We start from the raw sequence: 5,190 nt of genomic DNA on the forward strand, positions 1-5,190 counted from the left end.
CATCGCTAATTTCCTCATTTTTTATTTCATATTATTTTTTTAAAATTAATTAAATAGTAAAATACCAGTTTTTAACCCACACAGCCTGGACACACAGGCGTGTCCTAGGCCGTGTGACTTAGCATGGGGGTGATAATGAGTTACACGGCCACGCGATATGGCCGTGTGACCCACACGACCTGGACACACGGGTATGTCCTTAGCCGTATGGATCTTGGGACTTAGTTTTTATTTTTTTAAAGAAATTGACAGAGAGTTACACGGCCATGACACACGGGTGTGTCCACAACCATGTGAGCCATAAAGCTTAAAATCCCAAAAAAATGATTGAGACACAGGCTAAAAAATGCCACACGGGCGTGCGACACGGCCATGTGGACCACACGGCCTGGACACACGGGCTTGTCCTAAGCTGCGTGAAAACTGGAGCTAAATTTTCAATTTTTAAACAAGTCAGAGAGCTACACGGGCGAGGCACACGGCTGTGTGTTCCTACATACGGGCATGGGAGAAACAAACAACATTGTACACGGTCGTACGACACGACAATGTGTTCCTGCACACGAGGGTGTGGGAGGCCACACGGGTATGGAAGAAGCAAACAACATTACACACAGTCGTGCGACACGGCCGTGTGAACCACACTACCTGGACACACGGACGTGTCCAAGGTCGTGTGATGACTGTGATACAAATTTTAAATGCACACGGGCTAGAACGGGACCACACAGGTGTGTAACACAGCCGTGCGTCCCAACACGGGGCTCACACGACTGTGTCCCCCTTTAACCCCCAAACCCTAAATACTTTTCATCTTTAGTCTTTTTTCTCCAACTCTCCCTAACCGCCGACTACCCCTCACCCCGGCCTGCCATACCCCCTATTGTCGCACCTAACCCGATCCGGCCTCCCATCTTTTCTTCTCCCTACTTTTATTTTTATTTTTTACTTTTCTACTTTGTCTTCTTCTCCCTCTCAAAGGACCTAGCCGCCGCAGCCCTTTTAACTCCTCTATTTTGGCCACCATCACTTGCCTCCCATCTCGTCGAATCCCTCACGACTTCCTCCCTTGCCCTTTCTTCCCCTTCTCATTCACACAACCCCCAACCGTACCACCAAGCTCTGACGCCTCATTTCCCCTAATCACAAAACCCCTTTCCTTCTATTTCCATTTTCCCCTCTCTTTCCCCTCATCTTTTCTCATCTTTCTCAACCTCACCCCAGCCCCGACCTACCGCCGCGCCTTAACTCCGACCACCACTTCCACCATCCAGTCAGTTTTTCCCGTTTTGCCCTTCTTCAATTTTAGTTTATTAGAATTAACATTTCTCTATTTATTTCTTTTATTACTATTATTATTTTATTCCATTTTATTCTTACTTAGGTTTAATGTTTTAGTTTTTACCTTATTCACGTTTATTATTCATTTTATTGATTATTGAGACTATGATTATTCTTGAGTATTAAATATTTTTCTGTGAATTGATGTATTCTCTTTTTGTTAAATTTTATTTTCTTTTTATTCCGCTATATTATTTATATCTCTTATTTAATTGATTTTATTAATGTTTTAATAATCTTTTTTTATACATAATATTATTTTTGTTTCGTGGTAGCCTCTATACCTTAGATTTACTATACTCCATTCCATATTAGGCAAATTGTTAAAGCGTTATTGTGATTTTCAACTCTTATTTGCATGCCTATAATATGTTGGTTCGCCCATTTAATATGTTGATCACTTTCTTACAGATTTATCATGACGAACACACGAGAAAAATCTAAGGTAGCCATCCCCGCTTCGAAAAACGAAAAGGCCTGGTGGGACCTCCTCCTCGAACGCGTCTGCAGAGGCTTGCCACCCTTATCTCCGATTTTTGGTGGGCCCCCAGGAGGATCTGTACTAGCTTCATCGAGTGCGACCATTCGGTCTAGGCCATTGCATTGATTAGGCCACGTTGGAATAGGTGCGTTTGGCTGATGATGTGTGCGTGATTATTACTATAGCCCCGTGGAATAGATTTTTCACCATCATCAAGCCCACCTACGCGGATCTCACCTTAGAGTTCGTCACCTCATTTTTGGTCCATTAGGTCATGTCAATCCATGACGAGCCAGGCACCATCACCTTTCACCTTGGCAGGTTGGTGTGACACATGAGTATCCTAGAGTTCGGTGCTGCTCTAGGACTCTACACAGAGGAGTTCATGAGCGCCGAAGACTTTCTTCAACTTCATCGGCATATTCATCACTCACCTTCGTACTGTTGGATTGATCTCATGGGCAGCCTGACAAACTATGACGCGAGTCACTCGAAGGCAACATCTCTTTCTCCGGCCCTACGATACCTTCACACCCTCCTAGCTCATACTTTGACGGAACGGAGAGAGAGCACAGGAGTGGTTAGTACTTATGATGCCTATTTTTTGTAGAGCATGCTACTGGACATGTTTTTGATTTGTGTACTTCATCGCACTCGCCTTTCACCATCAAACTAAGCGCCATAAGAAGGGCCCCATCTGTCTAGGCCTTTACGTGACTCGCCTCACTCGACACTTCGGTCTTCTCGACACACCGGAACAGTCTTTGACACTTACCCTAGTCTGTCAGATGTCCCCTCAAGGTATCTCGAGCATGATCCACATGAGGATGATCGAGCGGCGACGTGGAGTGGACCCCACTCAATATAGAATATTCTAGTCTGATGTTCAGCATGACCCAAAGGACTTCACTAATGATGTTCCTCCCTACCACGAGGATCCACCTCTACCACCACCTGCGACCTTCGCGGACCTCTCCGAGTGATTTACTCGCTTTTAGCAACAATGTTTTTAGAGGCTTAACAGCATCGATGGAACTCTACAGTAGATATGTCAACATATTCACATCTCCACTTCAGCGTCGACGACTCACGACGCTGATGTATCTGATGATGTGGACTTTTTAGTCCATTATTTTTATTTTCTTTTATTTTCATTTTTAGTTTTTATTTTATTTTTCTGTTTATTTGTACTTTCTTAAGACTTTTTTTACTATTTTTTATTTTGAACTCTTTATTATTTCTTATGGTTGTTCCAATCCAGTTAGCAACCCTTTATTCCTCTTCAACCTTGTGTTTATTTTCTTCTCAGTTGCTCAAAATTTTGCATTACACCTACACTCATCTACAATTCCACTTTTCACTATTTTGGGCATTTCATCCAATAATCAGGGCAGTTTCAATTCTATCCCTCTCTTATGATACTTCTGTTCTATTGTGTTTATCAATTTTTGTACATTGAGGACAATGTACATCTTAAATGTGGGGAGGTTATTTATATGATGAAAATCCCTAAATTATGTCTTGTGTTTAAGTAATTCTCTCATACTACTATTAGAATGAATTCTTATTGATTTGTTATTATCATTGATGTGTTTTAGATTAAATTCATAGGTAATGGTGCATTGATTGTTTAAACTTTAAGACATTAGAGAATCAAGCATGATAAGTCTATTTTCAGAATTAAAAATTTTTATGTTGTTTCCCTAAATTGAGGTATTACCTTGAAGTTTGAAATTTACAAGATTGACATCAAAAGCCATAATTTTTGAAAGATTTTGAGCCTTTAGAGCATACATTTTTCTTGCTCACTTTATTACTGGTTATGAGTGTGTCAATATTGGTTTGTTATTCTAAAATTTTCTTTGATTATACATGTCGAGACCACACCTTTGACTTCATATACTGAGATGATAAAGGCATTTAAATTTTAACCCACTTATCCCATAAAAAGCTTACCTTCATAACTAACCCTTAGTGAACCCCTTTGAGCCTAACGAACTGTTTCTTAATTTACCCTTAATATTAACCCATAAATCATTCTTTTTAATTCACTGAGAATTTTTCCTATTCTATTGACTCTTTTTTTGTCGAGATTTGATTTGGTTAATTGCCTAACTATGCTCTTTTATTTTAGTTGTTTAATTTTCTCTTATTATTCATTCATTCAAAAAAAACATATATGTTGATTATTATTAGTTCTTTGTGTTGAGCATAAGTAGTTAATTTCATATTTTGAAAAAAAGCTCGTATTTCCTTAAATAATTTCTATTGACGTAATTATTCAGTATTAGTCTATTTTTCTAGTTAGGTAATTTATCAATTTGATCTCGATTCAAACCTTCTTTTTCAGCCTTTATCTACACCTTTAACCCAAGCCCTATTACAACCTTTTGATTTGTGTATCATCTCATTTATAGTGGTGGAGATTTGATTTTTATGCAAGCTTATGGTAATAAATTTTCATGTTTGACTTTTGAGTGCTTAATTTTTGAACCTTAAGCACTTTGAGTGATTTAAGTGAATCTTTTGTGAGGATGTCAATTATTGTTTATTTTTAAATTAAAGGTAATTATTTATATAAGGGGAAATACCTATGTTTTCATGCTTTTAAAAAAAATGTTAGACTTGGATTGTCTGTGCATTTAGTGCTCTTTTAGTTGAATTATCAATGTGTGATTATTTGTGAATTATGATAAAACATTACTAATGAGAATTATGAATTGAGAAAGTTTAATTTTAATTGTAAGTTGAGGATTTTGCTTGAGGACAAGGAAACTCTTAAATGTGGGGATATTTGATAAACCATAAAAGTAACACATTTTAATCCCATGCTTAGCATGTTTTTGGATGATTTATTATTTAATTTAGTGAATTTGATGCTCTTAATCTTTTAATTTCATGTTTTATACTTAGGAGAGCATATGGGAACAAAAGGAGCGGAAAACAAGCCAAAAACAGACAAAATAGGCTGATTTAAATATCTACACGGCCAAGACTATTTCCACACGGGCTAAGCACATGCCCATGTAAGCCACACAGGCTGGCCACACACCCATGTGGCAGCTTAAGTCGATATCGCTCCCTGTTTCTAAAACACGCAGAAAAAGCCAATTTTTAAGGTTTCTGAGTATTCTAAAGTCTATATGTAACACCTCAAACCTGGCCTAGACGTTATGGCCGAATCTAGCGATGTCACATGATAATGCTTTAGAAATCGCATTGACGTTAAGACCATATCTTCGTAGGTACCTCTTTTCATTATCTTATGCTATCTTCTAAAACGCGTCATTTGTTTTCAATCATTAACCATTTTCAAAACGTTAAACTTTGCGGAAGCTTTTAGAACCATTCTGTAGGCGTGGTGGTTT

This window comes from Gossypium hirsutum, chromosome A13 (genome assembly GCF_007990345.1).
Source record: "Gossypium hirsutum isolate 1008001.06 chromosome A13, Gossypium_hirsutum_v2.1, whole genome shotgun sequence".
In the NCBI taxonomy this organism is placed as follows: domain Eukaryota; kingdom Viridiplantae; phylum Streptophyta; class Magnoliopsida; order Malvales; family Malvaceae; genus Gossypium; species Gossypium hirsutum.